Raw genomic sequence first — 27,212 nt, 5'->3', positions numbered from 1 at the left:
AGATGAATTATTAAAAGAATGCAAAATTCTCTATAAAACTATCTCATCTCAAAAGAAAATAATATCATCTTTAGAAGAGAAGGTTAAGATAATTGAAGTAGAACATAAAGATGACAAAGAAAAAGTGATTAGTGTTCAAGAAGATAATGTTGCATGCAAGAATTGTGAATCACTTTCCTTCCAAATTGTCCAATTAAAACGTGTTTTAGAAAGATATGAAAAAGGGCAAATTGGATTGGAAAATGTTCTTAGCACACAAAGATACTCCAATGATAAGAGCGGACTTGGTTTCTCTAAATTTGATAAACCAAGATCCAACAAGACTATCTTTGTCAAGGCTAGTAACCAACCAATTCAAGAGAAAGTGATCAAGCCTAAAGTAATGCAACATTATCCTAAAAGGAAGAACTTTGTTAAGAAGAAATCTTATCCTCCTCGATATAGAAGTAACTTTGAACCTACTTGTTTTTATTGTGGTATTATTGGTCACACACCCAATGCTTGTTATGTAAGGAACTTTAGTGTTCCTAGTGGACATTATGTATGGGTGAAGAAAGGAACTAACTATGATGGACCCAAAGCCACTTGGGTACCTAATAAAACTTAATTTGTTTTGTAGGCATGCTTGAAGACCACTTCAAACCTATGGTATTTAGATAGTGGTTGTTCAAAGCATATGACGGGTGACTTAAACCAATTTTCAGATCTAAGGTTAAAGGCCAAGGGTTTTGTCACTTATGGAGACAACAATAAGGGAAGAATTCTTGGCAAAGGCAAAGTTGGTGCACCACCTTTCACATCCATTGAAGATGTTCTTTATGTTGAAGGACTAAAGCATAATCTTCTAAGCATTAGCCAACTTTGTGACAAAGGCTTCAAGATCAAATTCACTAAGGAAGAATGCTTGATCATCGATGAAGTCACCAATGAGGTAAAACTCAAAGGTACAAGAATTAATAAAATTTTTATGATTTCTTTAAATGATTTATCTTTGAAAGTAAAATGTCTTTTGGTAAACAATAATGAATCATGGTTATGGCATAAAAGAGCAGCCCATATTCATATGGATCATTTAAATAAATTAACCAAACATGATCTTATTATTGGCCTACCTAAGATAAAGTTTGTCAAAGATAAATTATGTGATGCATGTCAAAAGGGAAAGCAAACCAAATCATCTTTCAAACCAAAGAATGTGGTGACTACAACAAGACCACTTCAATTGTTGCATATGGATCTATTTGGTCCATCAAGGACAAGAAGCTTCGGAGGTAATGTATACGCTTTAGTTATTGTTGATGATTATTCTAGATATTCTTGGACTTTGTTTCTTGTGCAGAAAAGTGATGCTTTTAGAGCCTTTAAGAAGTATGCAAAACAAATCCAAAATGAAAAGTCATTAAAGATTGTATCCATAAGAAGTGATCATGGTGGAGAGTTTCAAAATGCATCGTTTGAAGAATTTTATGAAGAACATGGTATCTCTCATAATTTTTCAGCACCAAGAACTCCACAACAAAATGGAGTAGTCGAAAGGAAAAATAGGTTTCTAGTGGAACTTGCAAGAGCAATGCTTAGTGATGCAAATCTTCCTAAATATTTTTGGGCGGATGCGGTTAGTACGGCATGTTATGTTGGAAATCGAGTAATCATTAGACCTATCTTAAAGAAGACTCCATATGAACTCTTCAAAGGAAGAAAGCCAAACATTGCTCACTTTCACATTTTTGGATGCAAGTGCTTTGTTCTAAACAATGACAAAGACAATCTTGGTAAGTTTGATGAGAAATCCGACGAAGGTATATTTCTTGGTTATTCTCTTTCTAGTAAAGCATATAAAATTTATAATAAAAGAACTTTAACTATTGAAGAATCCATGCATGTATCTTTTGATGAGACTAACACTTCCAAAGAGGAAATAGTTGCTTGTGATGATGATGATCCTTTAGATTTACCCCGGAAGAACTTTCAAATGATACAATTGTGAAGGCACCGGAAGAACTTTCAAATGATATAATTGTGAAGGCACCGGAAGTACAACAAGAAAGTGTTCAACAAGAAAGTGTACAACAAGAATCAAACACCAATGATCTATCAAAAGAATGGAGAACTCATAGAGATCATCCTATTGATAAAGTTATTGGTGATATTAGTCAAGGAGTTGCAACAAGATTAAATCTCAAAGATGCTTGCTTACACATGGCTTTTGTTTCTCAAATTGAACCTTCCAAAGTTGATGAAGCCTTAGGAGACGATCAATGGATAAATGCAATGCAAGAAGAATTGAATCAATTCGAGAGAAATCAAGTTTGGGAACTTGTGCCTAGACCAAGTAATAAACACATCATAGGTACTCGATGGGTGTTTAAGAACAAACTTGATGAGAATGGTATAATTGTTCGAAACAAAGCAAGATTGGTGGCCCAAGGTTACAATCAAGAAGAAGGAATCGACTTTGAAGAAACATTTGCTCCGGTTGCAAGGTTAGAAGCTATTCGTCTTTTACTTGCTTATGCATGTTCATTAAATTTTCAGCTTTATCAAATGGACGTCAAGAGCGCATTCTTGAATGGCTACATCAATGAAGAAGTCTATGTCAAACAACCCCCGGGATTTAAAGACTTCAAGAATCCTTCACATGTCTTTAAGTTGAGAAAGGCTCTTTATGGCTTAAAGCAAGCACCAAGAGCATGGTATGATAGACTTAGCAATTTTTTGTGTGAAAAGGGTTTCGAAAAGGGTAAGGTTGATAAAACTTTGTTCATTAAGAAAATCAAGAGTAACACTTTATTGGTTCAAGTCTATGTTGATGATATCATTTTTGGATCGACTAACAAAGAAATGTGTGAGGAATTCTCATTGATGATGCAAGGAGAATTCGAGATGTCTATGATGGGAAAGATGAACTACTTTCTTGGACTACAAATTAAGCAACTCAAAGATGGAATCTTTATCAATCAATCCAAATATTGTAAAGAATTATTGAAGAAGTTTGATATGGATAATTGTAAAGCAATGAATACTCCAATGGGCTCCGGTACATATGTTGATCAAGATGAATCTGGTACTCCAATTGATATTACTAAGTATCGAGGTATGATTGGTTCTTTATTATATTTGACGGCAAGCCGTCCTGACATAATGTTTAGTGTTTGTCTTTGTGCTCGCTTCCAAGCAAATCCAAAGGAATCACATCTTATGGCGGTTAAAAGGATCATGAAGTATCTCAAAGGAACGACCAATGTTGGCCTATGGTATCCTAAAGGTAGTGTTTGCAATTTAATTGGTTATTCTGACGCGGATTATGCAGGTTGTAAAACTGATCGTAAATGCACAAGTGATACCTGTCACATTCTTGGAAATGCATTATGTCATACCCCAAAATTTGCCCACACTTTTTAGTGACAAAAATTTTCGAAATTATTTTCAAAATTGGATTTTTATAAAATCTTGGGTTCATTTACATTGACATCCTGAATTTTATAAATATTCAATTTAAAGTCTATTTTAAAATATAGTAGTTTACTTTTATATTGCTTATATTTTTTAAAAAAAGTAAAAAATGTTGGCCGATGCTTCATACACATTCAATTGGCTTTTTATTTCAAGTAAATAACATAGCTCATTTGGTTAGGAAGTAAGGCCTGGAAATAAAAGGTCACGTGTTCAATTCCCGCTTGGTGCATTTCTATGTTTTTAAACTATTTTTTATCTTTTTTTTTTTTTGCACCAGAACGCACCTGGACACACCAGAACGCACCTGGACACAAGTACGTCCATATTCTTAATCTTGGTCATCAAGAAAGGTCCATGGGCCTCTGGGTCGGATTTTTTCGTTTTTAGGATTGTTTTGACCTAATTTCCAGTCTATATAAAGGGCACTCCCCACCCTTTTCTTCATCAACAATTTTCTAACCCTAACAAACAATTTTCTCACAATTCTCACCATTCTATAACATCCCATACATTTTTTCAAATCTTTTTCTAAATCTCTACGCTTTTTATAAACCTAATTTTGGCCGATGATTTTCATACGAGGCCCCCTTTTATTTTCAATTTATTTTAATTTTAGTTTATTTGCCTATTTTTTTTAACCATAGGATGATAATTCTCTGATGGTCTATTTTTCTCAAATTAATTAATAGTTTCTACATAATTTTTGTAGTACATTTGCAAATTATTTTGATACGGTGGACTAACAATTAACCCTATTTGTTCTAGACCTTGCCCATCCTAAAAACTATTCACGTACACTAACAGCGGCTTCCACGATAACCATTTTAGCTGTTAACATTGTTCTTGTGCATATAAAAACACTTTCATACGTATCACTTTCACTCACGCACAGTAACTTTTTTTTTCAATGCTTTTCCATGACATTTACTATGGCATATTTTCTAAATCAAAACTTAATTTTATTTTGAAATTTTATTTGATAAAACCGTCCCACTTTTTTAAGGCACAACATCCACTTTGTAAATTTCACTTTATTACCACTTACAAGTTACACCATGTAAATAAACCAGCAAAACAAAAAAAAACTTTTCAAAACCTCCATTAAATTTAAAACAAACATCATGAATAAATTCCGCAAATTAATAACACAAACTTCACAGATGCCAAATTTCCACTGTATATTTAACATAATTCTAAACAGGTTGACAAAGAATATGGATCAACACGAACGGAGAAGATTGAGAATACAAATCGCAACCCAGAACAGCACCATATAAACTTTCAATTTTTATCTCAGAACATGATTGATACAATTGGTGCAAACGTTTTTGTTTTTTTTTTCAGGGAGGAAGAGAAACGGTCCAAACATCATCGCTGACGAAGCCCCGGCAAAACGCAGCTACCACCATGTGAACGGCCGCCCTTAGCCGACAACCACCGCGCCGATTTAGAGCCGTTCGATCCACCACGGCCCAATAACGATGTCTCCTTCAAACTTCCGACCCGGTAATCCTATGCTCTCTGTCTCTGAGTTATCTCTGTTGATGTGTTTCTAATAGAATTGGTTGCTGTTTAGTCATTCCTTAGAATGATTGTTGACATTGTTTGAGTTGTGTTCATATTTGAGGATATTGGTTGTGTGTTGCTGATATTTGAAATCAAAAGTGAGTTCTGAAAAAGTAGAGAAAAGGAGATGGGAACTGAAGAAAGTTGTGGATTGAAGCAAGAGGCGGACCACCCTTCATTAGGGTTTTGTTTGTGAACCAGATCTTAGACTTGGGCTTAATTGAAAAGCCCTGTCCGAATTGCCAGAGGCTACACATTCACTCAGCGACACACCCCTCCATTCTTTTGTTTTTATTTTATTTTATTTTGTTTCTTTTTCTATTTACTTTTTTTTAAGTTATCTAATTTTAAATCAACCAAATAAAAACCACAAAAAAATATTTTAATCTAGAATTAGGGTTTTAGCCAATTTCATTAATTAGGTTTTCTAGCCTATTTTAAATAATTTACTTATTTAGGTTTTCTAGCCGATAATTAGTTAATTAGGTTTTTCAACTAATAATTAATTAGTTAATTTAGATTTAGGTTTTAACTAAATAATTTTAGTTTAGACTTTTTTTTTAGTGGATTAATCAAAGTTAGTTAGGTTTCTACTTTTTAAACCTCCTCGATCTTCTTCTCATCTCAATTTCTCCATGTATGGCGCATGTTTGCTTTATTTTGCTGTTTGTTTTATTATTTAGATATTAGAATGTATATAGGTTCAAATGTAAATATCTAAAGAAAACCTCTTTACTTTCCTGCACTTTTAATTTCCGTACTTTTATTATATATACTGCTTAGATGTATGCTAATTAGGGTGTGTATGGCAAGATTAATTAATTGAACGTTAGCTAACCTTAACTCAAGATAAAAATATCTGAATCTAACACACTCATTTTACTGTTCACACACTCACCTCTAGGGTACGCCCCTCTTGGTTGCCTTACGAATAATAACGGTCATGTCCCTCGAATGTAGAGATACTTTAGCAAACGATGACCCTCGAAAATATCATCATAGAAAGATCTTAGTCCCTCGATGTCCCTCGGAGTTGCCTACGGTAAAAGATCTTGTCCCTCGGAGTCCCTTCGGAAAATGATGATAGTCCCGCTAAATTGCTAAGGTATCTCTATCATGTTGCTTTCAACGACCGTCGATGACCCTTCGATGACCCGCACGTCCAATATAAACAAGGACTACCTATTCCTATATAGTATGGATAGTCCTAGGAACCGTAAAAAGTATAGAAAAGGACCAATTAATTAGGGTAGTTCTCTTAATTTGCCTAGCTCAACAAAAATATCTTTTCAACACTCTTTCAAAAAACTAAGGCTACGCATTTACGCTAAAGTCCTTATGCCTCTTTTCAACTCAAAACAAACAAAACATGAGCTAAGTAAGTTAAGAGCCCGTAGATAACTACGGATGAAAAGGGTGCTTACACCTTCCCTTTTCATAACTTACCCCCCGAGCCCGTTTTCTTTCAAAAAAGGTCTTTTTCTGTACTTTTTACCTTTCCTAACATTGGACAAAATAAAAGTCGGTGGCGACTCATGCTCACCGCAACATTGGTTGCTTACAAAAAAATAAAAGTCAGTTCACCGACTTACAGAACTGGCGACTCTGCTGGGGAGTCTTTAAGAGGGGTTTACCTTAGGGCTTAGTTCATTGTAAATGTTTTTAATTGTTTGTTTTTATGCTTTATTTTTAAGGGAAATGCTTGGGTTTGTTATTGTGTGAAAGATCCTACACCCGGATCTGAGTACCTTAGGTAAATGGCATGAGATCAAGGAGACTGCACAGCGTATACTGATGTGGTTGATCTGATGGCCATCATTAGTGCGACACATTGGTTTGTCCTGGTGTTCCTTGGGATCCGACCTGAGGAAATGCTTGGCTACCGTGTGGTGTCATTAAGCACTAATTCGCCCCTAGAACCTTAGTTGAACTAAACTTTGACCTTTTAGAAAGTAGCGAGATGGCTGGCTTTGGTTCCGACTGAAGTTGGTTGATACTCGAAGCTACACTCATATGGACTGGACTTTCGGGACCTTTTCGGTTGGTGATTCGATCGCCGAACTGAGATAAGCGCCTTCGAGAAAGGTCAATGATATGAGCTCCCTAGAACCTGATCTTTATCTAGGACAGGTTGAACCAACTAAACTTTAGTGGGGAGGGTACTTACTTTTGAACTTCATGCAAGCCTTTAAACCTAAGGCTACTTGTGTGACTTGTTTGTATTCATTATCTAACCGTTTGGTTTCCTTGCAAGGTTTGTTTATACCCTAATCGTTTGGTTTCCTTGCAGGATTTGTTTATACCCTAACCGTTTGGTTTCCTTGCCGGATTTGTGTGTACGCTAACAACCTGAACTCTTTGTAGGACTTACTCGTCCTCATCACCTAACTAACCTTTTTTAAGAATCTCAAGTATTTAGGGCGCACAATTTCAGGTGCTCTTATCAAGGACTGAATTCCTATCAAGGGGCAAGAGGATTTATTTTCCTCTGGCCATATGTCTTCCAGTTTAGAAGCACAATACCTGTCAAGGGGCAAAAGGATTTATTTTCCTCTAGCCATATACCTTCAAATCAGAAGTACAAGTATCCCGAATCAGAGGCTATGACCCACTTGATATGGTGAGCTTGATTCATATGGAAAGACGTTCAAAGATGAAAGTCAAAGTTTCTTCAGACAAAGCTGCAACCAAAGGCACTTGACCATTCGATTGATGATCGTCAGCCATTCAGAGACAAGGTTCAATGCTTGATCGACGCAAAGATTATCACATTCATACCTTAAAGCCAGATTTGAAGTTCTCCTCTGACTCAATGGATCTTCTGAAGCAATAAGTCCATACAGAGAGAATCTCCTCAACATTGGCAATTCAAAATTCGTCATGCATTTTCATGCGTAATCTTTCCTGTTTTTGTTCAATACTGTTTATATGCAATACTTGTTTGTTTTTAAACTATAATAGTAATGCATTGAATATGTTTGTCTTAAAAAAAACAATTCATTCGCTCTCGCTCTAACATGTTTTTCTATGCTAGTGATGCCAAACTCTCGGCGATAAAGCATGATAACTCTGAAGGGAGAATGACGAACACATAATACTCATAATCTCAAATGGTGTGCTTTCGAGTAAAACCCTGTTGATGATGTACAGGCATTGTTTCAAATCCTCAAACACTGGAGATATAAGGAAGTTAATCCCTTGTCAACCCCTTTGAGCCTTGGAGTAGGAGTTTCTTTTCTATACGAAAAACCCTCACATTTAACCCAGGGGCAGGGTAGTGTTCAGTTAACCTTATTGAGTGTTCAAAATTCAGCAGGAGCTCGCATCTAAGGATACAACAATGGTTATCCTTCAAAAGGTTGAGGAAAGTCAAAACCACAATTGTTATCCCTCACATTAGGAGGTCAAAATATGACGATACCTCAATGGTTATCACTCATCAATCAAGAAATGAGGCAGTCACTGTCTCTCCAACAAATCGAAGATATCTCAGGATCATACGACTCGTTCAAAAAAAAATGATGAATCGAAAAAAAAAGCCCGCTAAGTCAATAACTTGAAAACAAATGACTTAGGCAAAAGTTAGGGCATCCCGCTGGACTCTAAACTCGGAATTCAAAAAAAATCCAGGCAAAAGTTAGGGAAACAAAAAAGGATCCTCAACAAAAGGGGCAAATTCGTGTGTCTATAAATACAAGATCGTGTGATCAGACACCAAGAATAAAAGATAAGTGACTGCCATGTCCAAACACCTCATCAACTCCTCAATCGTACGTCTCAAGCTCCTCTTGAAGGACGAATGCTCGCGTCAAGTTAACTGAACTTAGGTTGGAGAACATCACGAAGGGGGTGGGCACCAATAAATTTTGAGCCTAAAAATCTTTTTTTCTGAAACCATGAACCTGGCCATGCTACAACCCTCAAAAGTCCTAATTGAAGCAGGGTTAATTCGAAAGCATACTATAAACGAGAATACTGTAAACCGACTCTTGGGAGTTTTGCTAAAACGTTTGAGTTGGTATCTCACCATCTTTCACAAAAATCGATGTTTTGACATCCTTTCCAAAAAAAAATCTTTTTTAAAAAAAACTTCAAGACAAACATGCACTTTGCATTAGAATTATATTTCTCATACTAAACATTCTTTGCATATGAACAAGTACTTGACACCAGGAAAGCTTCCATCATGAACTGCGGATGAAAATCCTCCCAAGGGACAATTTGTCTTCAGAACTCCGTTGAGTTCGAGCGAGAATATCTCAAATACTGATCACCCTTAGGGGCACAAAAAAAAAGTTGAATACCCTTTTGAGTAAGAATTCATATATCTGGGGCAATCAAGTCAAGACTCGAAGACTCTCTCAGAAGTGTTGATCAATCAGGGGCATCGTTCCTAAACTCATGATACTGGGGCAGGTTGCTTGTGGTATCGCAGAACTCAGAAAGTCCTCCCGACAGACAAAGTCGCTTCAAAAGCGCATCAAAAGCAAAAATGTTTCCTACGCCTGACTCAGTCAGCTAAAAAGCTTGTATATAGAAGGAGCATATTATCACTCCATTTACCAAAGGCAATTTGGTCACAGTTCATAGAACCTTTCAAAGACGTTGAACCACCAGAAAGGCTAGGCCACCACTGGGGGCATGTTGCATTAGTCACAAATTTCAAGAAGAGCTGTCTAGCTACTAGTATCAGGTGGTGTCAGTATCAGTCTCCCCTTCGAAGTTCCAATTCCAATAATCTCAAGCAATCAAGCATACCAAGTTACTGAATCCAGGGGCATGTAATTGTTTTCCAACAGCAAGTACTCAAGGACATGGGGCAATGAAAAATTGAAATCTCTGGGAATCTTCCCCACAGAGCAGTGTTCACAATATATCCCCACATAGCAATCCTCACGAAGTTATCTTTAAATAATCTCTTCCCAACAGAGACTTGGTTCCCCAACGGAGTTTACACCTCTAGCACTACCGGTTCTCCAACACGATCTTCTTCTCCAACAGGGTTTATTCAAACTCACTGTTCCCAGTAAAGTTGGCACTCACGGTGGAAACTTGGTCAGTTATCCATCTCTCTTATCCCCAATCAGGGCGCATCAGCATCAAATCACTCAAGCTACTTTCATCCCCAAGCGGTAATAAAAATCCCCAGCTGGATATCATCGAATGGAAGACAGGAATTCTCAATACCCTTGTCATCATCTCCGGCATCACACAGAGATTTATTTTCTCAACCAGCAATTAATATACAGAGTTACCAATATGCTTCGACTATATAGTTCATCCATGCATCATCCACAATACATACATAACATACAACATTCTCGTTTATTTCGAGAATCTCATTCACATTACATACATAACATACAACATTCTCGTTTATTTCGAGAACCTCACCAATACATGCATCATGACATTGCATAAAACTTATTTTGCCTTTTCAGGTCATTCCACAATCAAAAGAACATTATCATCCAGATATAGTGCAAAGACGATTGTATCAACAATTCAATCTTAACGCTCATTCAAGACATAAATACAATTCTGATGCTTCATTCTAGGTCTTTCTTCAAAGATAATTCAGAAATAATCAAAGAAATTCTCATCCTTTCTAGGAACCTTTCTAGGTAGTCTTCTCTAAGACATTTATCCTCCTTTCTAGGAACCTTTCTAAGTTGTCTTTTCTAAGACATTCCTTATCCTTTCTAGGAACCTTTCTAGGTAGTCTTTTCTAAGACATTTCTTGTCCTTTCTAGGAGCCTTTCTAGGTAGTCTTCTCTAAGACGTTTCATAACCTTTCTAGGTAGTCTTTTCTAAGACGTTTCTTATCCTTTCTAGGAACCTTTCCAGGTAGTCTTTTCTAAGACATTTATCATCCTTTCTATGAAACCTTTCTAGGTAGTCTTCTCTAAGACGTTTCATAACCTTTCTAGGTAGTCTTTTTCTAAGACGTTGCTTATCCTTTATAGGAACCTTTCTAGGTAGTCTTGTTTAAGACGTATCATATCCTTTCTAGGAGCCTTTCTAGGTCAGTCTTGTTTAAGACGTATCATAACCTTTCTAGGTAGTCTTGTTTAAGACGTATCATAACCTTTCTAGGTAGTCTTGTTTAAGACGTATCATATCCTTTCTAGGTCAGTCTTGTTTAAGACATGTCATGCCTTTTTAGGTAATCTTCTTTAACATATTTATCCAATCTTTTCTAAGACATCTATTTCCCTTTCAAGGAGCTTCTCTGTTAATCTTCTACAAGACAGTTCTTTCCGAGCTTTGTTTAAAGCCTAATCTTCTTTACATCAGTAAATGCTCTACCCTATTCGGGAACCTCTCCAGGCAGTTTTCTGTAAGATATTACTTCATTTTGATGAATCTCTCCTTCAGATAAAATCAATGCATAAGATTCAATCTGAAGAGCATCTGCTTTAGACAAGCATCTTGTTAAAACATTTGGATGGCATCTTTAAGCCCATCTCAGTCAAACAATTGGATGGCGCCTTTAAGCCCATCTCCAACATTATTCCCTGCACCAGCAAGCGCAAATTTCTGGGTATTCTAGTGTTCAATCCTCTTCCACCTTCAGATCTCGATAGGCACACAGGCCAATCTACATCCTCAGGTTTAAGAAGATTGAACAGGGGCAGCTGTCATACCCCAAAATTTGCCCACACTTTTTAGTGACAAAAATTTTCGAAATTATTTTCAAAATTGGATTTTTATAAAATCTTGGGTTCATTTACATTGACATCCTGAATTTTATAAATATTCAATTTAAAGTCTATTTTAAAATATAGTAGTTTACTTTTATATTGCTTATATTTTTTAAAAAAAGTAAAAAATGTTGGCCGATGCTTCATACACATTCAATTGGCTTTTTATTTCAAGTAAATAACATAGCTCATTTGGTTAGGAAGTAAGGCCTGGAAATAAAAGGTCACGTGTTCAATTCCCGCTTGGTGCATTTCTATGTTTTTAAACTATTTTTTATCTTTTTTTTTTTGCACCAGAACGCACCTGGACACACCAGAACGCACCTGGACACAAGTACGTCCATATTCTTAATCTTGGTCATCAAGAAAGGTCCATGGGCCTCTGGGTCGGATTTTTTCCTTTTTAGGATTGTTTTGACCTAATTTCCAGTCTATATAAAGGGCACTCCCCACCCTTTTCTTCATCAACAATTTTCTAACCCTAACAAACAATTTTCTCACAATTCTCACCATTCTATAACATCCCATACATTTTTTCAAATCTTTTTCTAAATCTCTACGCTTTTTATAAACCTAATTTTGGCCGATGATTTTCATATGAGGCCCCCTTTTATTTTCAATTTATTTTAATTTTAGTTTATTTGCCTATTTTTTTTAACCATAGGATGATAATTCTCTGATGGTCTATTTTTCTCAAATTAATTAATAGTTTCTACATAATTTTTGTAGTACATTTGCAAATTATTTTGATACGGTGGACTAACAATTAACCCTATTTGTTCTAGACCTTGCCCATCCTAAAAACTATTCACGTACACTAACAGCGGCTTCCACGATAACCATTTTAGCTGTTAACATTGTTCTTGTGCATATAAAAACACTTTCATACGTATCACTTTCACTCACGCACAGTAATTTTTTTTTCAATGCTTTTCCATGACATTTACTATGGCATATTTTCTAAATCAAAACTTAATTTTATTTTGAAATTTTATTTGATAAAACCGTCCCACTTTTTTAAGGCACAACATCCACTTTGTAAATTTCACTTTATTACCACTTACAAGTTACACCATGTAAATAAACCAGCAAAACAAAAAAAAACTTTTCAAAACCTCCATTAAATTTAAAACAAACATCATGAATAAATTCCGCAAATTAATAACACAAACTTCACAGATGCCAAATTTCCACTGTATATTTAACATAATTCTAAACAGGTTGACAAAGAATATGGATCAACACGAACAGAGAAGATTGAGAATACAAATCGCAACCCAGAACAGCACCATATAAACTTTCAATTTTTATCTCAGAACATGATTGATACAATTGGTGCAAACGTTTTTGTTTTTTTTTTCAGGGAGGAAGAGAAACGGTCCAAACATCATCGCTGACGAAGCCCCGGCAAAACGCAGCTACCACCATGTGAACGGCCGCCCTTAGCCGACAACCACCGCGCCGATTTAGAGCCGTTCGATCCACCACGGCCCAATAACGATGTCTCCTTCAAACTTCCGACCCGGTAATCCTATGCTCTCTGTCTCTGAGTTATCTCTGTTGATGTGTTTCTAATAGAATTGGTTGCTGTTTAGTCATTCCTTAGAATGATTGTTGACATTGTTTGAGTTGTGTTCATATTTGAGGATATTGGTTGTGTGTTGCTGATATTTGAAATCAAAAGTGAGTTCTGAAAAAGTAGAGAAAAGGAGATGGGAACTGAAGAAAGTTGTGGATTGAAGCAAGAGGCGGACCACCCTTCATTAGGGTTTTGTTTGTGAACCAGATCTTAGACTTGGGCTTAATTGAAAAGCCCTGTCCGAATTGCCAGAGGCTACACATTCACTCAGCGACACACCCCTCCATTCTTTTGTTTTTATTTTATTTTATTTTGTTTCTTTTTCTATTTACTTTTTTTTAAGTTATCTAATTTTAAATCAACCAAATAAAAACCACAAAAAAATATTTTAATCTAGAATTAGGGTTTTAGCCAATTTCATTAATTAGGTTTTCTAGCCTATTTTAAATAATTTACTTATTTAGGTTTTCTAGCCGATAATTAGTTAATTAGGTTTTTCAACTAATAATTAATTAGTTAATTTAGATTTAGGTTTTAACTAAATAATTTTAGTTTAGACTTTTTTTTTAGTGGATTAATCAAAGTTAGTTAGGTTTCTACTTTTTAAACCTCCTCGATCTTCTTCTCATCTCAATTTCTCCATGTATGGCGCATGTTTGCTTTATTTTGCTGTTTGTTTTATTATTTAGATATTAGAATGTATATAGGTTCAAATGTAAATATCTAAAGAAAACCTCTTTACTTTCCTGCACTTTTAATTTCCGTACTTTTATTATATATACTGCTTAGATGTATGCTAATTAGGGTGTGTATGGCAAGATTAATTAATTGAACGTTAGCTAACCTTAACTCAAGATAAAAATATCTGAATCTAACACACTCATTTTACTGTTCACACACTCACCTCTAGGGTACGCCCCTCTTGGTTGCCTTACGAATAATAACGGTCATGTCCCTCGAATGTAGAGATACTTTAGCAAACGATGACCCTCGAAAATATCATCATAGAAAGATCTTAGTCCCTCGATGTCCCTCGGAGTTGCCTACGGTAAAAGATCTTGTCCCTCGGAGTCCCTTCGGAAAATGATGATAGTCCCGCTAAATTGCTAAGGTATCTCTATCATGTTGCTTTCAACGACCGTCGATGACCCTTCGATGACCCGCACGTCCAATATAAACAAGGACTACCTATTCCTATATAGTATGGATAGTCCTAGGAACCGTAAAAAGTATAGAAAAGGACCAATTAATTAGGGTAGTTCTCTTAATTTGCCTAGCTCAACAAAAATATCTTTTCAACACTCTTTCAAAAAACTAAGGCTACGCATTTACGCTAAAGTCCTTATGCCTCTTTTCAACTCAAAACAAACAAAACATGAGCTAAGTAAGTTAAGAGCCCGTAGATAACTACGGATGAAAAGGGTGCTTACACCTTCCCTTTTCATAACTTACCCCCCGAGCCCGTTTTCTTTCAAAAAAGGTCTTTTTCTGTACTTTTTACCTTTCCTAACATTGGACAAAATAAAAGTCGGTGGCGACTCATGCTCACCGCAACATTGGTTGCTTACAAAAAAATAAAAGTCAGTTCACCGACTTACAGAACTGGCGACTCTGCTGGGGAGTCTTTAAGAGGGGTTTACCTTAGGGCTTAGTTCATTGTAAATGTTTTTAATTGTTTGTTTTTATGCTTTATTTTTAAGGGAAATGCTTGGGTTTGTTATTGTGTGAAAGATCCTACACCCGGATCTGAGTACCTTAGGTAAATGGCATGAGATCAAGGAGACTGCACAGCGTATACTGATGTGGTTGATCTGATGGCCATCATTAGTGCGACACATTGGTTTGTCCTGGTGTTCCTTGGGATCCGACCTGAGGAAATGCTTGGCTACCGTGTGGTGTCATTAAGCACTAATTCGCCCCTAGAACCTTAGTTGAACTAAACTTTGACCTTTTAGAAAGTAGCGAGATGGCTGGCTTTGGTTCCGACTGAAGTTGGTTGATACTCGAAGCTACACTCATATGGACTGGACTTTCGGGACCTTTTCGGTTGGTGATTCGATCGCCGAACTGAGATAAGCGCCTTCGAGAAAGGTCAATGATATGAGCTCCCTAGAACCTGATCTTTATCTAGGACAGGTTGAACCAACTAAACTTTAGTGGGGAGGGTACTTACTTTTGAACTTCATGCAAGCCTTTAAACCTAAGGCTACTTGTGTGACTTGTTTGTATTCATTATCTAACCGTTTGGTTTCCTTGCAAGGTTTGTTTATACCCTAATCGTTTGGTTTCCTTGCAGGATTTGTTTATACCCTAACCGTTTGGTTTCCTTGCCGGATTTGTGTGTACGCTAACAACCTGAACTCTTTGTAGGACTTACTCGTCCTCATCACCTAACTAACCTTTTTTAAGAATCTCAAGTATTTAGGGCGCACAATTTCAGGTGCTCTTATCAAGGACTGAATTCCTATCAAGGGGCAAGAGGATTTATTTTCCTCTGGCCATATGTCTTCCAGTTTAGAAGCACAATACCTGTCAAGGGGCAAAAGGATTTATTTTCCTCTAGCCATATACCTTCAAATCAGAAGTACAAGTATCCCGAATCAGAGGCTATGACCCACTTGATATGGTGAGCTTGATTCATATGGAAAGACGTTCAAAGATGAAAGTCAAAGTTTCTTCAGACAAAGCTGCAACCAAAGGCACTTGACCATTCGATTGATGATCGTCAGCCATTCAGAGACAAGGTTCAATGCTTGATCGACGCAAAGATTATCACATTCATACCTTAAAGCCAGATTTGAAGTTCTCCTCTGACTCAATGGATCTTCTGAAGCAATAAGTCCATACAGAGAGAATCTCCTCAACATTGGCAATTCAAAATTCGTCATGCATTTTCATGCGTAATCTTTCCTGTTTTTGTTCAATACTGTTTATATGCAATACTTGTTTGTTTTTAAACTATAATAGTAATGCATTGAATATGTTTGTCTTAAAAAAAACAATTCATTCGCTCTCGCTCTAACATGTTTTTCTATGCTAGTGATGCCAAACTCTCGGCGATAAAGCATGATAACTCTGAAGGGAGAATGACGAACACATAATACTCATAATCTCAAATGGTGTGCTTTCGAGTAAAACCCTGTTGATGATGTACAGGCATTGTTTCAAATCCTCAAACACTGGAGATATAAGGAAGTTAATCCCTTGTCAACCCCTTTGAGCCTTGGAGTAGGAGTTTCTTTTCTATACGAAAAACCCTCACATTTAACCCAGGGGCAGGGTAGTGTTCAGTTAACCTTATTGAGTGTTCAAAATTCAGCAGGAGCTCGCATCTAAGGATACAACAATGGTTATCCTTCAAAAGGTTGAGGAAAGTCAAAACCACAATTGTTATCCCTCACATTAGGAGGTCAAAATATGACGATACCTCAATGGTTATCACTCATCAATCAAGAAATGAGGCAGTCACTGTCTCTCCAACAAATCGAAGATATCTCAGGATCATACGACTCGTTCAAAAAAAAATGATGAATCGAAAAAAAAAGCCCGCTAAGTCAATAACTTGAAAACAAATGACTTAGGCAAAAGTTAGGGCATCCCGCTGGACTCTAAACTCGGAATTCAAAAAAAATCCAGGCAAAAGTTAGGGAAACAAAAAAGGATCCTCAACAAAAGGGGCAAATTCGTGTGTCTATAAATACAAGATCGTGTGATCAGACACCAAGAATAAAAGATAAGTGACTGCCATGTCCAAACACCTCATCAACTCCTCAATCGTACGTCTCAAGCTCCTCTTGAAGGACGAATGCTCGCGTCAAGTTAACTGAACTTAGGTTGGAGAACATCACGAAGGGGGTGGGCACCAATAAATTTTGAGCCTAAAAATCTTTTTTTCTGAAACCATGAACCTGGCCATGCTACAACCCTCAAAAGTCCTAATTGAAGCAGGGTTAATTCGAAAGCATACTATAAACGAGAATACTGTAAACCGACTCTTGGGAGTTTTGCTAAAACGTTTGAGTTGGTATCTCACCATCTTTCACAAAAATCGATGTTTTGACATCCTTTCCAAAAAAAAATCTTTTTTAAAAAAAACTTCAAGACAAACATGCACTTTGCATTAGAATTATATTTCTCATACTAAACATTCTTTGCATATGAACAAGTACTTGACACCAGGAAAGCTTCCATCATGAACTGCGGATGAAAATCCTCCCAAGGGACAATTTGTCTTCAGAACTCCGTTGAGTTCGAGCGAGAATATCTCAAATACTGATCACCCTTAGGGGCACAAAAAAAAAGTTGAATACCCTTTTGAGTAAGAATTCATATATCTGGGGCAATCAAGTCAAGACTCGAAGACTCTCTCAGAAGTGTTGATCAATCAGGGGCATCGTTCCTAAACTCATGATACTGGGGCAGGTTGCTTGTGGTATCGCAGAACTCAGAAAGTCCTCCCGACAGACAAAGTCGCTTCAAAAGCGCATCAAAAGCAAAAATGTTTCCTACGCCTGACTCAGTCAGCTAAAAAGCTTGTATATAGAAGGAGCATATTATCACTCCATTTACCAAAGGCAATTTGGTCACAGTTCATAGAACCTTTCAAAGACGTTGAACCACCAGAAAGGCTAGGCCACCACTGGGGGCATGTTGCATTAGTCACAAATTTCAAGAAGAGCTGTCTAGCTACTAGTATCAGGTGGTGTCAGTATCAGTCTCCCCTTCGAAGTTCCAATTCCAATAATCTCAAGCAATCAAGCATACCAAGTTACTGAATCCAGGGGCATGTAATTGTTTTCCAACAGCAAGTACTCAAGGACATGGGGCAATGAAAAATTGAAATCTCTGGGAATCTTCCCCACAGAGCAGTGTTCACAATATATCCCCACATAGCAATCCTCACGAAGTTATCTTTAAATAATCTCTTCCCAACAGAGACTTGGTTCCCCAACGGAGTTTACACCTCTAGCACTACCGGTTCTCCAACACGATCTTCTTCTCCAACAGGGTTTATTCAAACTCACTGTTCCCAGTAAAGTTGGCACTCACGGTGGAAACTTGGTCAGTTATCCATCTCTCTTATCCCCAATCAGGGCGCATCAGCATCAAATCACTCAAGCTACTTTCATCCCCAAGCGGTAATAAAAATCCCCAGCTGGATATCATCGAATGGAAGACAGGAATTCTCAATACCCTTGTCATCATCTCCGGCATCACACAGAGATTTATTTTCTCAACCAGCAATTAATATACAGAGTTACCAATATGCTTCGACTATATAGTTCATCCATGCATCATCCACAATACATACATAACATACAACATTCTCGTTTATTTCGAGAATCTCATTCACATTACATACATAACATACAACATTCTCGTTTATTTCGAGAACCTCACCAATACATGCATCATGACATTGCATAAAACTTATTTTGCCTTTTCAGGTCATTCCACAATCAAAAGAACATTATCATCCAGATATAGTGCAAAGACGATTGTATCAACAATTCAATCTTAACGCTCATTCAAGACATAAATACAATTCTGATGCTTCATTCTAGGTCTTTCTTCAAAGATAATTCAGAAATAATCAAAGAAATTCTCATCCTTTCTAGGAACCTTTCTAGGTAGTCTTCTCTAAGACATTTATCCTCCTTTCTAGGAACCTTTCTAAGTTGTCTTTTCTAAGACATTCCTTATCCTTTCTAGGAACCTTTCTAGGTAGTCTTTTCTAAGACATTTCTTGTCCTTTCTAGGAGCCTTTCTAGGTAGTCTTCTCTAAGACGTTTCATAACCTTTCTAGGTAGTCTTTTCTAAGACGTTTCTTATCCTTTCTAGGAACCTTTCCAGGTAGTCTTTTCTAAGACATTTATCATCCTTTCTATGAAACCTTTCTAGGTAGTCTTCTCTAAGACGTTTCATAACCTTTCTAGGTAGTCTTTTTCTAAGACGTTGCTTATCCTTTATAGGAACCTTTCTAGGTAGTCTTGTTTAAGACGTATCATATCCTTTCTAGGAGCCTTTCTAGGTCAGTCTTGTTTAAGACGTATCATAACCTTTCTAGGTAGTCTTGTTTAAGACGTATCATAACCTTTCTAGGTAGTCTTGTTTAAGACGTATCATATCCTTTCTAGGTCAGTCTTGTTTAAGACATGTCATGCCTTTTTAGGTAATCTTCTTTAACATATTTATCCAATCTTTTCTAAGACATCTATTTCCCTTTCAAGGAGCTTCTCTGTTAATCTTCTACAAGACAGTTCTTTCCGAGCTTTGTTTAAAGCCTAATCTTCTTTACATCAGTAAATGCTCTACCCTATTCGGGAACCTCTCCAGGCAGTTTTCTGTAAGATATTACTTCATTTTGATGAATCTCTCCTTCAGATAAAATCAATGCATAAGATTCAATCTGAAGAGCATCTGCTTTAGACAAGCATCTTGTTAAAACATTTGGATGGCATCTTTAAGCCCATCTCAGTCAAACAATTGGATGGCGCCTTTAAGCCCATCTCCAACATTATTCCCTGCACCAGCAAGCGCAAATTTCTGGGTATTCTAGTGTTCAATCCTCTTCCACCTTCAGATCTCGATAGGCACACAGGCCAATCTACATCCTCAGGTTTAAGAAGATTGAACAGGGGCAGCTGTCATACCCCAAAATTTGCCCACACTTTTTAGTGACAAAAATTTTCGAAATTATTTTCAAAATTGGATTTTTATAAAATCTTGGGTTCATTTACATTGACATCCTGAATTTTATAAATATTCAATTTAAAGTCTACTTTAAAATATAGTAGTTTACTTTTATATTGCTTATATTTTTTAAAAAAAGTAAAAAATGTTGGCCGATGCTTCATACACATTCAATTGGCTTTTTATTTCAAGTAAATAACATAGCTCATTTGGTTAGGAAGTAAGGCCTGGAAATAAAAGGTCACGTGTTCAATTCCCGCTTGGTGCATTTCTATGTTTTTAAACTATTTTTTATCTTTTTTTTTTTGCACCAGAACGCACCTGGACACACCAGAACGCACCTGGACACAAGTACGTCCATATTCTTAATCTTGGTCATCAAGAAAGGTCCATGGGCCTCTGGGTCGGATTTTTTCGTTTTTAGGATTGTTTTGACCTAATTTCCAGTCTATATAAAGGGCACTCCCCACCCTTTTCTTCATCAACAATTTTCTAACCCTAACAAACAATTTTCTCACAATTCTCACCATTCTATAACATCCCATACATTTTTTCAAATCTTTTTCTAAATCTCTACGCTTTTTATAAACCTAATTTTGGCCGATGATTTTCATACGAGGCCCCCTTTTATTTTCAATTTATTTTAATTTTAGTTTATTTGCCTATTTTTTTTAACCATAGGATGATAATTCTCTGATGGTCTATTTTTCTCAAATTAATTAATAGTTTCTACATAATTTTTGTAGTACATTTGCAAATTATTTTGATACGGTGGACTAACAATTAACCCTATTTGTTCTAGACCTTGCCCATCCTAAAAACTATTCACGTACACTAACAGCGGCTTCCACGATAACCATTTTAGCTGTTAACATTGTTCTTGTGCATATAAAAACACTTTCATACGTATCACTTTCACTCACGCACAGTAACTTTTTTTTTCAATGCTTTTCCATGACATTTACTATGGCATATTTTCTAAATCAAAACTTAATTTTATTTTGAAATTTTATTTGATAAAACCGTCCCACTTTTTTAAGGCACAACATCCACTTTGTAAATTTCACTTTATTACCACTTACAAGTTACACCATGTAAATAAACCAGCAAAACAAAAAAAAACTTTTCAAAACCTCCATTAAATTTAAAACAAACATCATGAATAAATTCCGCAAATTAATAACACAAACTTCACAGATGCCAAATTTCCACTGTATATTTAACATAATTCTAAACAGGTTGACAAAGAATATGGATCAACACGAACGGAGAAGATTGAGAATACAAATCGCAACCCAGAACAGCACCATATAAACTTTCAATTTTTATCTCAGAACATGATTGATACAATTGGTGCAAACGTTTTTGTTTTTTTTTTCAGGGAGGAAGAGAAACGGTCCAAACATCATCGCTGACGAAGCCCCGGCAAAACGCAGCTACCACCATGTGAACGGCCGCCCTTAGCCGACAACCACCGCGCCGATTTAGAGTCGTTCGATCCACCACGGCCCAATAACGATGTCTCCTTCAAACTTCCGACCCGGTAATCCTATGCTCTCTGTCTCTGAGTTATCTCTGTTGATGTGTTTCTAATAGAATTGGTTGCTGTTTAGTCATTCCTTAGAATGATTGTTGACATTGTTTGAGTTGTGTTCATATTTGAGGATATTGGTTGTGTGTTGCTGATATTTGAAATCAAAAGTGAGTTCTGAAAAAGTAGAGAAAAGGAGATGGGAACTGAAGAAAGTTGTGGATTGAAGCAAGAGGCGGACCACCCTTCATTAGGGTTTTGTTTGTGAACCAGATCTTAGACTTGGGCTTAATTGAAAAGCCCTGTCCGAATTGCCAGAGGCTACACATTCACTCAGCGACACACCCCTCCATTCTTTTGTTTTTATTTTATTTTATTTTGTTTCTTTTTCTATTTACTTTTTTTTAAGTTATCTAATTTTAAATCAACCAAATAAAAACCACAAAAAAATATTTTAATCTAGAATTAGGGTTTTAGCCAATTTCATTAATTAGGTTTTCTAGCCTATTTTAAATAATTTACTTATTTAGGTTTTCTAGCCGATAATTAGTTAATTAGGTTTTTCAACTAATAATTAATTAGTTAATTTAGATTTAGGTTTTAACTAAATAATTTTAGTTTAGACTTTTTTTTTAGTGGATTAATCAAAGTTAGTTAGGTTTCTACTTTTTAAACCTCCCCGATCTTCTTCTCATCTCAATTTCTCCATGTATGGCGCATGTTTGCTTTATTTTGCTGTTTGTTTTATTATTTAGATATTAGAATGTATATAGGTTCAAATGTAAATATCTAAAGAAAACCTCTTTACTTTCCTGCACTTTTAATTTCCGTACTTTTATTATATATACTGCTTAGATGTATGCTAATTAGGGTGTGTATGGCAAGATTAATTAATTGAACGTTAGCTAACCTTAACTCAAGATAAAAATATCTGAATCTAACACACTCATTTTACTGTTCACACACTCACCTCTAGGGTACGCCCCTCTTGGTTGCCTTACGAATAATAACGGTCATGTCCCTCGAATGTAGAGATACTTTAGCAAACGATGACCCTCGAAAATATCATCATAGAAAGATCTTAGTCCCTCGATGTCCCTCGGAGTTGCCTACGGTAAAAGATCTTGTCCCTCGGAGTCCCTTCGGAAAATGATGATAGTCCCGCTAAATTGCTAAGGTATCTCTATCATGTTGCTTTCAACGACCGTCGATGACCCTTCGATGACCCGCACGTCCAATATAAACAAGGACTACCTATTCCTATATAGTATGGATAGTCCTAGGAACCGTAAAAAGTATAGAAAAGGACCAATTAATTAGGGTAGTTCTCTTAATTTGCCTAGCTCAACAAAAATATCTTTTCAACACTCTTTCAAAAAACTAAGGCTACGCATTTACGCTAAAGTCCTTATGCCTCTTTTCAACTCAAAACAAACAAAACATGAGCTAAGTAAGTTAAGAGCCCGTAGATAACTACGGATGAAAAGGGTGCTTACACCTTCCCTTTTCATAACTTACCCCCCGAGCCCGTTTTCTTTCAAAAAAGGTCTTTTTCTGTACTTTTTACCTTTCCTAACATTGGACAAAATAAAAGTCGGTGGCGACTCATGCTCACCGCAACATTGGTTGCTTACAAAAAAATAAAAGTCAGTTCACCGACTTACACATTAGTATCATGGGCTTGTAAAAAGCAAGCATGTGTTGCTCTTAGCACGGCCGAAGCAGAATACATAGCAGCGGGTAGTTTTTGTGCACAAATTCTTTGGCTTAAGCAACAACTTCGTGACTACGGACTTGATCTCGGATGCATTCCTCTTCGATGCGACAACACTAGTGCAATTAATATTACAAAAAATCCGGTCATGCATTCTAGAACCAAACACATAGACATTCGACATCATTTTCTCCGAGACCATGTCCTTCAAGGAGATGTCGAAGTAACATTTGTGGATACTCATAACCAACTTGCGGATATCTTCACCAAGCCACTAGCAAAAGAACCTTTTTACAAAATTCGGCGAGAACTTGGAATTTTAGATGAAAAAGATATATGATTCTTCATTTGGTAAAACAAAGGTACACATATGATTAATATTTTTTTATATATATACTAGCAATAATGTCTATGATTTTCTATGTGTAAAATGCTTCTTTCTATGCATTTTTTAGCTTTTTTGGTTAAGGAACCCGGGTTCCCAAAAGGGGGAACCGGTTCCTAGGTTCGTCTGCCAAATTTTTATTCCTTGTTAAGGGCTGGAACCCGGGTTCCCAAAAGGAGGAACCGGTTCCTGCGCAACATCCTCACTTCTTTTACTTTTTTTATTTTTGTTTTATTCAAACATGTTATTTTTTTTGTTTGTTTCCTCTTTTATGATACATTGTTAAAACATGTGACATTTTCTCTCTTTTCTATATGTCATAACTCTACTTTTATGTTCCCTTCTCTTTTCTCTATGTGTCATAACTTGTCTTTTATTTGAATTTATTCACTCCATCTCATAACTCATTCTCATTCATTTCATTCAAACTCTCTCCAACAACTTTGACCAACTCATTCATCTCTTTCTTGACTACAATATTCATCCTCTTAAACCTTCATCCACTACCATTAAAACTCCACTAAATCAAGCTTTTATTCCACCAAAATTAAAACCCACTCATTCAAACCCTTATATATACTCTCACACATCCAAAACTCATATCACAAAACTCTCCATAACATCAAATCCGAAAATCCCCTTCTCAAACCCTAACTTTCAAAAAGCTTCATCCATGGCTTCTTCATCAAGAGCATCAAAGGGAAAGAAAAAGGCTAGGAATGATTTCGATGAACAACCTCTTCCAAAGAATCCAAAGCTTAACATTCGGAATAGGCCTCTCTTGATTTCAAAATATGGTAACCTTGAATCCTTTCCTTCTCATAGTTTTATATTTCCGGAAAAACTAAGATATCAAGGGGTTTATGATTTTGTAAGTGACTATGGAAAAATATATCCGGATTTGGTTAAGGAGTTCTATGATAATTTGACTATTGTGTTTGGTAATGATCTATCTAACCTAGAAGAAATTAAGCTCACTTCTTCGGTTCGTAACAAAACTATTAGGATGGATGTTGCTTCTTTTGGTAATTGCTTAGGACTACCTACTACCGGCCAAGTTTTGGTTGTCGGTTATACACCCGAGTGGGAAGGCTTTAGCAAAACACAAAGCTTTTTAGATATGATCCGACCATCCCAAACCGCTACCATAACTCAACAAAACCCTCTCTCCTCAAAGTTTAACATGTTTGGATCAAACTTTCCGGTTAATGAGAGAATGCTCCATTTCATCATTGCTTATGTTTTGCTCCCAAAACATTCTAATCACTCCCGTGTCAATGAGGTAGAACTTCAAGTGCTTTATGCTGTCAAGAATAACATTCATATCAATTGGGCTGTCACAATGTTGCTCCACATGCATAGGCTTCAACACTTGAGTGGTGGTTTACCTTATAGTAGACCCATTACACATATCATGAAAGCTGCCGGTGTGAACCTTAAGAATCAACCTTCTTTACCTATGACTCCAAGGGAATGTGAGATCAATGACAAAACCGCTCTCAAGAATACCGGTATTGTCTTAGCTATGGACGGAACTTTTGTTTACAAGGATGATGATGTTCCACCACCCATTCCGGAAGGAGGAGCCACTTTGGATATAGTCTTCAACAAATTGTGTTCTATTGAAACCACCATTGCTAATCACTATCAAGAACAACAAGCGGAAAATGCCTTCTTTCGCCAACAATTTGCTCAAATCCTCCAATACCATAACCAACCCAATCAAGAGGATAATGGTGGCCAAGGCCAAGATGATGAAGGGATTGATGGCATGGATGATGAATGAGCATTATGTGTTTCATTTGTTTCCTTTCAATTTACATGTATTTTCCGTTTAATGTCCTATTTCGTTTATGCATTTCTAGTTTGTACTATGGTTTAATTTCTATGTTATGTTTCATTAAGCTTCAATTCCTATATTGTAAGACTTATGGTATGTTATCTTTATCATTATTTCTATGTGTTAACTTTTATTTATATTATCATACATGATATTTTCTATCTTTCATCTTTTTTCCCATTCCTTTTTGCTAATGACAAAGGGGGAGAAGAAATATATATAAACTATATATATGCACATGTATGTTTGTATGTTTCTCTAACAATTTGTAGCAAGCAAATCTTCAATAAAAGAATGGACTCAAGCAAAGCATCAATTATCATATCAAGGGGGAGCTTTGTCTTAGGGGGAGGAAATCCAAATGTTAAAGAAACATCACCATACTACCAATTTCAAGTAATTTGTCATCATCAAAAAGGGGGAGAATGTGAAGACAATCTTTCTACAATTTGGTTTTGATGAAGACAAGATTTCAATTGCAAAAGGAATGGATCAATTCATATGAAAGCATAAAGATTCAAGTATTTCAAAAGAGCTTAAACTTCATTGATCAAAAATATTAAGGTATATGATATACAACTCTCTTAATGCATAAACAAGTGTTCTCAAACATTCATACATGATCCATAATACTTGCAAAACATTAGAAAATCATTCAAGCTTTTAAAAATATGTTTTTAGTGTTTTTTGCATGTGGGAACCGAGTTCCAGTTTGGAGGAACCGGTTCCCAGTTCCCTCTGCCCAGCAATTTGTCATTCATCATGTCCAGGAACCGAGTTCCACTTTCTGGGAACCGGTTCCCCAGTTCATATTTTCAAATTTTTGTAACGTTACATATAGGGAACCCGGGTTCTGGTTTAAGGGAACCGGTTCCCACGTGAATTTTTTCAAAAATTCAGATTTCTTTTCATTCTTCAAAAGGTACCTCTTCATCTTTTATTCTTGCATCCTTCCATACAAAATAACCATTTGTAAAGGTGTCTTAGAGGCTATATATTTCAGATTTTTCAGATTTTATTTTTTACCTCTTTCATTCAAATAATTCAAACAATTCAAGTGTCCATATCTTTCACAAAAATCATCAAGTGTCCATACTTCATTTTTATTTGAAACTTTGTTCATACAACTTTCACTCAAATACCAAAGTTTCATATCATACATCCATTGAACACTTGTTTATCATTAAAAGGAATTGTATGCTTGAAAGGGAAGATCAATCCAAGATTGATATATTATTCATCTTCATAAATTCTTGTATCATTCAAAAATTATTTCTCCTTACTATCCAGGATTGTTGGAAGTAAGTGTTGTGTTTGAAGAGGATTGTTCTTCATTCACATTAGTGTTGTTTTGGTCTTAAAGGTGTTAAGAACCTTTGATCACCCTATAGGTTAGATAGTAGGCATAGGCTTGTACAATAATTCTAACTATAGTGAAATCTCTTTCGTGTTTGAAAGGGGACTGGAGTACTCTCGGATTGTGAGGGGAACCAGTATATATCGTTGTGTTATTTATCTTTCCGTATTTACCGCTTTCATCACCATTACCAAGATAAAGATACAAACCATCAAAAGCCTTCAAACACTTAACCAAAAATAAGGACAAGTATTCTAAAAACCGTATAAATCTTTGTAAAACCTAATTCACCCCCCCCCCCCTCTTAGGCGCACTCTTATACTTACAACATCATCATCTGTGGATTCTTCACCTACAAGTGCATCCTCATCAAGTTGCACTTGTTCA

General features: G+C 36.2%; 1 pseudogene; it reads left to right on the top strand.

The window, feature by feature from the left end:
* LOC131631032 (potassium channel AKT2/3-like) overlaps positions 1-25,414 on the top strand; it is a 52,271-nt pseudogene extending 26,857 nt beyond the window's left edge.
* The last annotated feature ends 1,798 nt before the right edge of the window (positions 25,415-27,212 follow it).

The sequence above is a fragment of the Vicia villosa genome, unplaced genomic scaffold (assembly GCF_029867415.1).
Source record: "Vicia villosa cultivar HV-30 ecotype Madison, WI unplaced genomic scaffold, Vvil1.0 ctg.000759F_1_1, whole genome shotgun sequence".
Classification (NCBI taxonomy): Eukaryota; Viridiplantae; Streptophyta; class Magnoliopsida; order Fabales; family Fabaceae; genus Vicia; species Vicia villosa.
The sequence above is the reverse complement of the archived record's forward strand: the minus strand, read 5'-3'. Positions and strand labels throughout refer to the sequence as shown.